Source organism: Stegodyphus dumicola, chromosome 8 (assembly GCF_044657685.1).
Source record: "Stegodyphus dumicola isolate Sdum_Otavi_A_Nest chromosome 8, ASM4465768v1".
NCBI lineage: Eukaryota > Metazoa > Arthropoda > Arachnida > Araneae > Eresidae > Stegodyphus > Stegodyphus dumicola.
The window spans coordinates 30,010,969-30,023,911 of NC_140775.1; the positions used below are offsets into that span (position 1 = coordinate 30,010,969).

General features: G+C 35.3%; 1 protein-coding gene across 5 annotated transcripts in view; it reads right to left on the bottom strand.

The window, feature by feature from the left end:
- The window catches only part of ChT (choline transporter), a 298,521-nt gene that overhangs the window by 203,370 nt on the left and 82,208 nt on the right, over positions 1 to 12,943 (bottom strand). The gene's annotated exons all lie outside the window — the stretch shown is intronic.

Consider the following 12,943-nt stretch of genomic DNA (forward strand, 5'->3'; position numbering starts at 1 on the left):
TTCTTCTGCATACATTAAGCACCTGAAATACTTGTAAATGCCCATATTTTCCTCGAATTCAAACTCGAGTTTATCTCTGTAGCAGCTAGTCTCCGTTAACATCGCCCTTACTAGGATAGTATAGATAATTTAATTGTACGAACGCTCACTCGGTCAATGAATCTTCAAACACATATTACGAGAGAATGGGTGTAGGGCGGCGTTTCCTGGGTTCGAGTCTCGCTAAAAATTCTAGTTTTTCCAACTATAGGAAAGCGACGGGTATTTATAAAGGAAAACTGCAGAGGGTGTTTACACATTTTTCGGGCAACTTCGAGACCGTTATTTAAAATGTAAAGAGTATTTTTAAAATGTTCATTCTAATAGCCTTTTTTCTGGACTGCAACTTTGTAGAGACATTAGGTTATTTTGAAGCCGGAGAGATGAAAAATTAGCAACTCCTTCGCCGGAAATCGAACCACGGACCTCTGGAATACGTGCCCAGCGTGAAGACATCCACACCACGAAGGCACGCCAAAAAGGCGGGAGAAACACCTTATATACTCCCCCTTTTAAAGGGCGACTGGGATTTTTAGGGGACACAATCGCCAAATCCTGGGTAAGCAGATTCATCATCCATCACCCTTTTAGTTGGCGCCACTGTAGAGACATTAGGATTTTGTGGAAGCAAGAGAAATTGAAAAATAAGCAACGCCTTCGCAGGGAATCGAACTACGAACCTCTGGAACCATGCTCCCAACGTGCAGACCACCAAACCAAGAAGGCGGGAGAAAAACCTTATAACTTTGCATTGTGATGTCCGTGATAGAAGGACATTTTGTAAAATTTCCATTCCTCTTCGCCTATTTTCCAAAGTCTATAAATCGTGGTGGGTTTGCTATTAAAAAGAGCTCTTTTCAAGAGTCCAAAAGCGCAATAGGTCTTAGGTTGTAAACATCAGGGAACTTCACAGGAATACACTGAAAAGGTATACATGAAACACCTATATAAGTCTTCATTTTGACAAGGAATGCAGTAGTACTTTTCGGACTCTTTGCTTTCTTTTGCTGAATTTCAGTCTTTGAAGGTCACTGGGGTAAAGAATGGAATTTCTTCTGTAAATACTGGACGTAAAACTTATAAGATATTTATCCATCTTCTTGGCGTGCCTTCGTGGTGTGGTTTTCTGCACACTGGGCTGGTATTCCAGAGGTCCGCGGTTTGATTCCCGGCGAAGGCTTTGTTAATTTTTCATCTTTCCTGCTTCCAAAATACCTAATGTCTTTACAAACTTTCTCTTGACAGTACACTGAGTTGAGTTTAGTATATTTTTCCCCAATCTTTCTATTTTCAGTTTCCTATTATAAGAGAATCCTGCGAAAATCGTAAAGCCCTTACTGAAGCTTTCTTTGCAATGACGGATCCAGGTTTTACATTCTCTTTGTTTTCATTAATAAATGGATCTTCTTGTACTGAAGTCATTTAGGTTGACCTATGCTTCATAAAGGTTCATAATGTATCTCCTGTTAAATAATCAGATCTCTGAAAAGTATTTTTATTGCTAACAGACGTAATTTTCAATAAAAATGCTTATGCATAATACGTTTGACATAAATAGAGAATGATTATTAGAAAACAAATTGATAAGTTTCAGTTAAAAGCTATTTAAAAACACATTTCTTAAAAAGTGTCTCTTTAAGAAAAGGGACGTGTCTGTTTTAAATTACATGTTTTATCTTAATTTACAATCGTCTAGTACTTAACCTAAACATGTTATATATATTTGAAACCAGAAAAGTTAACTGTATGTTTTAAAATCAAAATTGCAAAATGTATTTTTTTTAAGCCAGAAAACTGTCTTACTCTCTTTAAAGAATTAGATTAAAATTATTGTATCGAACATCGGAAAAACCGTATTTCTTAACATATTTTTCACACGCGCCGAGCGTGCTGACCATTACACCTCGAAGGCAGGCTAAGAAGGCGGGAAAAATACCTTATACTTTTTCAACATCTTACCAAATTAAGTAATTATCAGAACAACCCACGGAACCTCGGTTTCACCAAAACACTTTTCATTTATTATCTATGAAAATAATATACATATATCCATGATTTATTCAGTAATTATTTTCAAACTCAGCCATTGTATATTAACTTTAGGCATCAAGCTGTGATGTAAGCTACTATGTGCAATGATTTAAGTTCTGTGCTTTAAGGTGTGATGTCGGCTTCTAGGCGATACTTTAGCCGTCAAGCCTACCAAACATCCACTTTGAAAAATTGAAAATATTCTTTATTAACTAAGATCTCAAGTAGTTATTCGAACGACGTTAAACTTCCGGGACGCGCAACCATGTACATCGAATTTTCTTAAATATTCTTTATTTCTTCATTGAAATGCCCCTTACTTGTGTTTTAAATGCAAAAAACACTGGGATATTATATTATCCCGAATATTCCATGAAAATGAATGCGGGGAAATATGACTTGATCTCACACTTCAGAGCTGAAATTAATAACGTCGATGAATAGCTTTAAATAACTTCAGCAGCCTACATATGAAAGTGGCCGAATGCAGATTAAAATGTGATTGATTAAGCAGCGTCATTGACTCCAGTGATAATCTCGATACAAAAGGGCATTGATGACAACAAGAATGACGACTTTTATGAAGCAAAATAAAGAAATTTTTTCTTTGATACCTACTAGAGATCGCTTCGTAGTTAGTGATATTTCGAACGACATCCGCGAGCACTTCATATATTGAATTCCAATAAAATGTTTACATTAAGGAACACTTTTTGGCATGCAACCAAGCAGATTGTTATTACAGTCACAGAAGAGCAACCTTGGAATCGCCTGGTTAATATCTAAAGCCCAACAGCTTTCAATGTCAAGTGCCCTTATAGGGAGCAATATGCTTTATTTCAAAGCGCATCATCGAAGCACAAAATCATTAATTAGAATTCTGAATTTTGTTCATCGTATCCCATACGTATAAAATTTTCGCTTTACAGTATTATATTCAGAAAAGTTTAAAGTTAGAAATCCTGGATAGCGCGAAAGAGTTCTATATTTTGTAAACAGATGACATGACTTTTGCTAATGTCACTCCATACAGCCAGGAAGATATTTGTATTAGAACGGAAATAATTCTACAGCCCAATAATAGCACAGTTAGATTTCTTCAGAATTTCAAATGTATTACTTTAAAAATGTTCCAAATTGTGAAAACGTGGAAAAAAATGTAACTTCGCCATGAAAATATTTTCCACATAAAAAAGCTATCTAATAATAAATAATTTAATAAAACTGACTTAGAAACGCATGTAACAGAGGGAAAACGGAACAATGGTCAAAATTCATCAGTGGTTAAGTGAATAAGATTGCTGAATGCTTCTAGGGTTAACTGGTTTAAGCATAAGTGAACTTCTCTTGGCCAACTGGTTTTAAGTATAAGGCATTTTGTCCACTTTTAACGGGAATACGAGCTAATACATCTTAGACATTCGCGTAAGTTTCTTGATTAAGCTTATAAACTCTTGCATACTTTATCAGTTAACCAACTATCTAAACCAGAGGCTTCTAACGAGGTCGGTATTGACTCCCTGGGGGGGTCGATGGAATTTTAAAAGGGGTCATTGATGATCACAGATACTTGGGGATCGACAGCCGAATATGCACTGAAAATTGATCGACATAACGAGGTCCAATTGATTACAAAAGATGCGCTTAATAATATTCATGATTAACTATTTATTGAGCTTTATGATACAGATAAATCAGGTCTTATTCATAGCACACGAGCACGTTAAGTTTTAGAATTTAAAAGTCATCCGAGAGAAATATCGTCCAATTAAAACTGTTACCAGACCAACGTTATTGATCTTCCATTATTCTCATCTACTGGAAGTTGATTTTAGTTAAGTCAATAATTTACTACGAAAAACAAGAACATTTCTGAATGAAGCGATTAAAGAATTAAGTTAACTAATTTTATGCTAAATATTCAAAAATTGCACCAGTACATCAAACGCAATAATCACGTTAATTAAAATCTAACTTTAGTGAAATTAGAATTGTATCCGAGAACTTGTTTACATTTAGAAAATAAAAAATAATGATAATGAGAAAAGTACTACAATAGTAGTCTAATAAACTTATTTATGTTCTTATTCTAATTTTTATCCTTACGTTTTTACGCGCAATTATTTTTAATTATGATTATATTGTATGCTATGTATTATATTCCAAAGAAAAATGTAAAGGGTTCGACGAAAAAACTTTTAAAAGTTCTCGATGCAAGAAAAGAGTTGGGCAACGGTAAAACAATGGCTTAAATGTACAACTTAGACACGAAATAGGCCTGATTTTTTCCACTTAAAGAGCCTTTTTTTTTTTTTTTTTTTTTCAAATGGTAATGTTAATATTTCAACTGTGCATACTAGAAACAAATGCTTACAAAAGAAATATTCTTTTAATAAAAAAGACATGGCAACGTGGAAGGAGGTACCTAGAGACGTACCTACGTGGCATACCTAGAAAGTAGTAGAGAGATGACTCTCTGCGGGTAGTGCGTTTTTAAGCTGGCATGCTTCACGTGAGATGAATTTATTTCCAGACGATTCTTTTATTCATGTTAGTTACTTTTAGTAATTAAATAGCTTTCACCTCGCATACTTATTCTACTTAGAGAAAGTGTTTTTTTTTTTTTTTTTGCTATTGCTATGAAGTTTTTCCTGTATGCGTGTTTCGTATGCTTCGATTGGCTTGTGTCACCAGATACCAAGGTTGATAATGGTTCGGGTGGTGAATTTCATTCTGGCGATTTCATGTTTTCATCCGCGCAATACATTCTTGGTGCTTCATTCTTAAATATTAGGACTCTGCAATACATGCAAAATTTATCCGTCTTTCACAAGATCACACTTGGATGAAGTGTGATGTTGTGAATTTGTAATTCACAAGTAATTATAATACACACTGTAATTATATATTGCATCGTAATGGAATGCACCAAGATCTAAATCAGAGTGCAGGGTTCGTCAGATCGAGCAGTGCATATTCAAACGTTTTCCAGTCTTGCTTTCCGTTGCTCGTTTTTTTCTGAAGCTCGTGATGCCTTTTTCGTTTATGCTTGAGCAATCGATTTTCGTTTCGGTGGCATAATTGGTTTCAGATCTAAAGTAATGTTTTGTGACGACTATTACAAATTCACTTTCAAAACGTAAACAAAACGCGTGTTATTTAATTTATTGCGTGTGATGCTATTTTATTTATTGCGTGTGATGCTATTTTATTTATTGCGTGTGATGCTATTTAATTTATTGCGTGTGATGCAATAACACGCATTGTGATGCGTGAAAAATTAAATATTTTACGCTTTGCTGAACGATAGCACACTTTAAAATATTTTAATTCGGGTAGTGGCAACATATTTCTCTTAAACAGCTGAGTTTGTTTATTAAATTTGAGACAAATTAACATAGTTTTACGTTTAATCGAGTGGCAACGCAATTGTTTTATATCCAGGAGTTTTCTGATTAAATTTGAATATATATATCTTATCCAACGAAAAGCTTTAAGTCGCTGAGTTCATAATAAAAAATTCGTTAAATTAAGGTAAATGTATATAAAGAATGCGGACCCCATGGGCTGGTTTTTGAGAAATATATGAATTCTTCCTCTTGTTTTGAAGGTTGAAAGTTTCATAAAGATCGGAATTAAATCGTAGATTTGCATAAAGACAAGCAAACAAAGATTCATTTATATATAGATTAGTAATTAATTTTTAACAAACATAAGAACTAAAATTTAAAAAAAATATATACCAACAGAAATGTTAAATTTTCTTATCACATTACGATTCAAATTCTTAAAAGTGAAAAATCTTGCCCACAACTAAATGATTTCTTTCTTGCTTGTACAGCGGTGGTTGCGTCTGAAAAGTGCATCGCATAGTCTCTACTCATTTGAGAATACGTATTGCTTTTTCCCCCTGTATACTGCTTGATTACTTAATTGGCTTTCTAATGTTATATATTTGTATCCTACGGGTTATTATCAAAACCACTGAGTAAATATTTATTTAATTTTTTATGCACGTTTTGTTCAGAGCTGTATTTTTAAATACTATTAGACGCGTGTGAGGTGTGAATGAACTCTTGCCGTGAACTTTGGCACTACAGCAGCGTTGTAGCCAGAGCATGCTCGTTCGATTTGGGGATGTTCTTGTAACAGCGATTCCGTGAAATATTGGATAATCACAAAGGGAGATATTGCTAAACTGTGTGAAAGGTTTTCCTAATCGATAAAAGGAAATGGAGAAATTGAATTCATGAATGTTTCCCATTCTAAGGGTAATAAAATATTTATAGACTAAGGATTGTTACATTAATTGTTTTCATGTGCTTCAATTCTGCTTTTTCTTTTTTGCCTAAATTGTCTGATCTGGGACTCGCTTCGGAAAAGTTTGGTTACTTTAGCTTAATTTAAAAACCGTTTTTAGGTTTTAATCATTGAAAGATATCTATTATAAAGCAGCCAGAGATATTAGAGGAAATAAAAATAAAATTTTGTGAGATGATGATAAGCATATTAAAAGAAAAGTTTGTGAACAACACTATGAAAAAGTAATGTCAAACAAAAGAAAATGTATAAATGAATAAACATAATATGAATAAACCAAAAAAAATCACAGATGTCTATTTACTCCATTTGTGATCTATTTACTCCATTTGATAAATAGATATATCTTTCGAAGTTCCTCTTTACTTTTAGAACTATAACTGATTTCATAAAATTTTGTATCTTCTTTTGAGAAAATATGTCAATTAAAATTTCGTGTCTAGAACCATTATTTAAAGAAATAAAACCTATAGCGATTTTCCGATATCTTTTCTGCCATACGTTAAATTTGATGACATTGACTATATTTTATTAAATTAGAAAGCAATTTTAATTTATAAAAACATCATTATTTTCTTTAAGCAAAACATAATTCGCCATACATTTAGAGAGTAATTCATTTTCTACTAAAATATTTCTCTACTTTATTTGTATGTTTTTAAACAATTACAGCTATCTTACGCAACATACGTAATGTAGTGCAGAAGATGCGATTCCTAGGAAAGCGTGATTAATTGAGGACAACAAAGCCTTCCTAATTGGATTACTTGCTTCGATAATAGTGACACTATAAATAAACTAAACTGATTAGGGTGATTCACCATTTTAGTTACAAATGAGCTACATCATATATATGTTTATATGAGTCATGTATACGCAGATTTCGGTACTCTCTTTATATTTTTGCTACTTTATATGGTGATTCAATATAAGCAAACAGGAAACGGAGCCCAAGTGAGTAGAGAGATACAGCTAAGAGCATGAAATATCAACTATTAATAGAAATAAAGATATATCATAGCTAGTTTCTAGTATACTTCTGTGAATCCAAGTGCATCCCGTGTTCGTTAAACGCAGTATTTACACTCATGTCCATAAATTAAGGATAATGCAGAATCAGGCAAAGGAAAAGTTAGAAGCAAAACAAATTTTACTTATTTGTGAAGCTTATTTATTAAACAAAAGGTAAAGAGCAAAAAAAGATGCTATATGTTTGATATTATTAAAAAAAGTAGCGATTTTTTCTCCCTGGAGCAAATTACAAAAAACACCTATTTACAAAAAACCAATATTACATGGTTGGTATGATTGTTAATACATTGTATGTCTCCCAGACGATGCAATACAGTCCGTACAACGCTTAGGCATGCTGAGTATCAAATTATTGATCTGATCTTGGGGGATATTACACCACTCAAAAAGCAACGCTCTCCGAAGTTTCGGTAGACATGTAAGAGGAGGTTGATGGGCTGCAACTCGTCGGTCAAGCATGTCCCACACGTGCTCTACTGGATTCAAGTCCGGTGAGAATGCTGGCCAGTCCATACGGGTGATATCCTCCGATTGAACGCATTCTCTTACGATGTTTGCACAGTGAGGACGGGCGTTGTCATCCATAAACACAAATTGTGCGCCCATGGCGCTCCGAAACAAATATACATGTTGTTACAGAATGACGTCCTGATAAATTTGGCTTGTCATGGTTCCAATTTGAACATGCAGGTCAGTTCTGGAACCCAGAATAATTCCACCCCAAGCGAGCACTCCTGCACCACCGTAACAGTGTCGTTCAATGATATTTTCTTGGTGGTAACGGGTACCTGGAGCTCTCCATATGAAAGTCCGGCGAGAATCAGACTGCAAGCTAAACGTGGACTCGTCGGAAAACATCACACAAGCCCACTGTTGCGGTGTCCACAATGCATGCTCTCTACTCCAGGCTAACCGCAGGCGACAGCTAGTTGCAGTAAGTGGAGCGCATCTGACAGGTCTACGAGTTATAGACCAATCTGCCCTAAGTGTCTGTACACGGTCTGCCTTGAAATTGTCGTACCAGTGGCTGAAGAGAGCTGGCGAGACAGGTCTGAGGCTGTGCTCCGCCTGTTTCTTTTGGCAGTAACTGCCAAACACCGGTCCTCATTCGGCGTTGTAACTCTGGGGAGACCTGTGCTGTAACATCTACTCACATTACCATCATCTTGGAATCGTTGCCAAAGCCTGGAGATGACACTCTGGGCAATTCCAAGTTCGTATGCTACTTCCAGTTGGGTACGCCCACATTCCAGACGGCCGATAATTCTACCATGTAAAAAATCATCCAAATGCGTCCTTTGTGTCATAACTATTCTGTTATTGCACTGAAATGCTTATAAAGCGCCTGCGAACAATATTACTTCTTTGCCTGTATTCCTTATATATCACTCTGTTGCACTCTCGTCATTGTGACGTACCATCGGTGTCATCTGGTTACTTCCTGAAATTTGCATATGATTCTTGAAGATGTGTGTAGTGATTTTACAGGTGATATATTTATTTTAGAGTTCGATTTCCGCGTGACTCCGAATTATCCTTAATTTATGGACATGAGTGTATTTGGTTAAATATGATCGTTGGGTTAGTTAGTTAGTTAGTTTTAAGCATTGGCTCCCAGCCCACCTAGCAGGCGAAACCTGCCATATGGCCAAGCCACAAAGCATAACAAAAAAAAAATAACACAACGGAAAATAATAAGCTCAATAAACATCCGGTAATGAGTTCAGATCATACAATCGCACAAAACAAACATAAAAGCTAAAAAAATATGTAAAGCAGATACATACATACCAAACACTCTCGGTGAAATAGTATATAGATGTGTCGTTTCCATTTCTGTGTTTTTTACGAAGTTTAAAATCTTTATAAGTGTTTTACTTTCCATTAGTTATTATTATACAAATCTTCTTTATATTATCAAAATTCATCCAGGCAACATTCCTCCACGAAATGCTTTTAATCGACGAATTTATTACAAACTTTACATATATCAATGTCTTGGAGGTGGAACCCTTTTAAGTAAGCAGGGAACTTTCCATGTGCCGTGAGAATTTGATAGACATCTACATCTCCTAATATTCACACTTTTTTTGCTACTTTTTAAACATTTTAGATAGCTTTTGTTTCTTTCAGAGAGATTCCCACAAATTTTTCAGTCTCTAATAAGCTTGTCATATATTATAGTACATGTCTTCTTTCTTGAACAGAAATCTTTTTGGTTCCAACCACCAGAGCGGCATCTTTAGCTAGAGCATCCGCTCTCTCCTTCCCATAATGACCAGCGTGAGCTTTGATCCAATGTAAATTCAAAATATGCTTCTTTCGTAGTTCTAAATATATGTGCTTAATTCCATTAACAATATTATTCTTTTGAAAGGGGCGGGAGAGCGCCATAAGGGCAGATAAGGCATCTGAGTATAAATTAATGTAATACCTCACGGATAATTTCTTGATCCAAGATAAAGCCATTTTAATTGCCAACAATTCTGCTTGATAAACTGAATTTCTCGGTTTTAAAGTAAACGTTTTGTAATCAATTTCAATACCATGGAAAAATACAACGAAGGCACAGCCGACGCACTCCGCAAACCCTGATTTATCTGTATAAATTTCAATTTCTGCAGCTGAAATAGTCTTTATAGTAGGATATACCGTAATATTCGCTAGGATGACTTGAACTCAGATTATGTTCTGAAAAAGCCTCGCTGGTGATCGTTGGGTGCGAGTTCGAATCCCAGAAAGGCATGGATGTTTATAAGAGTTTGTGCGGCATACGCGCATTTAAAATAGTAAGAGCCCAGATAGGGCGAGTTCCTTTAAGTGAATTGGTGGGAGAGAGAGAGAAGTGTAGAAGATCCTCGTCATAATTAGAGCGGCGCTGTACCACCAATGGTAAAATTCTGGTGTCCATCTTTATAAGCTACTTATACCTATAAGACCAAGTTGCGTCCCACACTCATCTGTCCTGCTTGTAAAAAGCATACTAAAAAATTGCAAATACTGCAAAATACTACTGAGACAGATCCCCCCTGCAGATGATTCATATGAGATATAACAATACACAACGAATTTAAATTTCTCAGCATTGAGAAGTACATGGTAAAATTAGCGAAAACATTCTCAGGAATATTAATAATACTTACATACAAAGCTTAAATTACGATGGCATTTGCCTTCTTCTGTTTCGAAACGGAAGAAGACCAGAAGCCGTGCTTCCTCGACTTGGACAATAGATATATTCTTTTAACTGTCAGCAGTAATGCATTATTTGTTAAGCATGTAGTGTCATTAGGTTAATTGGAAGCAGAAAAGATGAAAAATATGCAACCGCCTTCAGCGGGAATCGAACCACGGACCTCTGGAACATCGGCCCAGCGTGCTACCGTTACACCACGAAGGCACGCTAGGGAAGTGGGAGAAATACCTTATAAGCATTTCTTCGCTTACTGAATTTTTATGTAGCCCGATCTAAGATTATTACTGTTATTACTTTATTATTGTTATTACTGTGCTTTGTATCATGCATAATTGAACGCAGTTCTTAATGTAATTTTATACAATTTTTAATATTTAATATATCGCTTTTAATTGCTTTATCCCTCTTCCTCTGTATTTTTGGCACGACCCTGTAGAGTCATTAGGGTATTTTTAAAGCAGGAAACATGAGCAATGAGAAGTGCCCTCGCCGGGACTCGAACCTGGATCTCTCGAATACGTGTCGAGTGTGCTAACCTTTATCAAAAAAAGCATGGATCTGAATTCAGTCTTCCACCCCATCCCTAAACCTGCTTATGTGGCTTGTTGTCTTACCTTCTCTTCCAATCAGCAGTCACGGATCAACTGTTAGCTAACCGCAGTTCTTCTCCATCTTCCTGCGTCTGATGTCACATCTCCGCCCCCGCAGCAGCAGTTCCATTTCTTAGTGGTCTGCCACAGCTTGCAATTGGAATAACTAATTTCGTTGGAAATGTGAAGGCGTTTCAGGCCATCATGTGGAAAATTTTTATTTTTTTCGCATCATCTCAACATCAATGATATGGACACCAAAAATGTTATGCAATTGCTTATATTTTTACCCGTATGATGGGACTTTTGTCCCGATGCCTAACTTCATGTGATGGCACTGCCTGAGACTGGAGTCCCGTCCACTTCGACCTGAATTTACCAGCCTTATGATCGGAGACTTATGATCATAAGGCTTATAACTTATGATCAGAGACAGATATGTAGGAAAACTCCCGCTCTGTGTCCAGGACAGATGGGAAGATCAATGATTTATTTGTTATCCACTTATATGAGTACCAGTCATTGTAAATGATTTTAATGATATTAAAATATTTATTATCAAATTCATCACCAAAATCAATATTTATTATTCATTAATAAATACTTTGATTTTAATTAATCAAAATTTTTATTAATGAATGACTCGCAAATTATTTTTTAAGTTACTCGCAAATTATTTAGTTCCAGTTATTCTATTTCAATTCCAAGAAGATGGTAAATTTTACTCTATTGCTTCACTTAATTCATATTACCTAGCATAATAATTAACAATAAGTGTGACCAGTGTAGTCTCTAGATTTTCCCTTTTGGAACAAAATCGTTAACAACTTATGATTCTAGATTTCCAAAAGACAAGGTGTTTGTTGGTAACTGGAAAAAATTAAAAATAACAGAAATTTTACGAAATATTAGACAGATCAGAAGAAAAAATTAAACTTAAAATTAGTAAAGAAACAACCTTGCATTCGAGTTCTTTGTCTAAATCTATGCCAAATACAAGGTTGTTTCTTTAGAAAGTTTAAATATTAGATATCTGTCTAATAAAAGATTCGAGTAGGGTACTTACGTATCAACGCAACCCTTTTGGCGCAATTTGGAGATTTTTCACAGATGAAAAGGTAAAAGTTTACTTATTGGGTGCAAGGTGGTGGTCTTAGCTCCTTTTGTTTAGAGAGATTCTCAAACTATCGATAGTTAATATCAGTATCGATTCGGTAAACATTATCCACATATGTAAAGAAAGCATACTTTAGCAATTAAAAATACAAATTTGAATTATTAATAAGGATTACGTTATACACTAAAAAACTAAAACTCTTACATTTTTCTTCCAATTTTCCTTTAATTGTTTTGGTCTATTTTTCTCCCGAAGTACACAGCGATCTGTTAGAGATCGGAGACTCGGCTTCGTGCAACCCTCGGCTACAGCGGCTCTCGAGTAAACGCATTTCCTTGTTGTTCCCTTTAGAAAATCATTCAGTATTATAGAAGAAATTTGGCTGCAGTTTCTTCCATTGTTGGCAAATTCCCCAAGCTCATATTTTAAAACTAAGGCAAAAAGGCTTAAGGCAAAAAATAATCACATTTTTTTAATGAAAACCGTGGGAACTTGGATTACAACAAAAAAGAACACATACGAAAATAGCGGCGGCGTTGTCTGGCTGAAGGACTGTTATGAGCATGGTTGTCAGAAGAATAGTAATGTGGCGACTTCTACTAAGGTGATTGCGTTAAT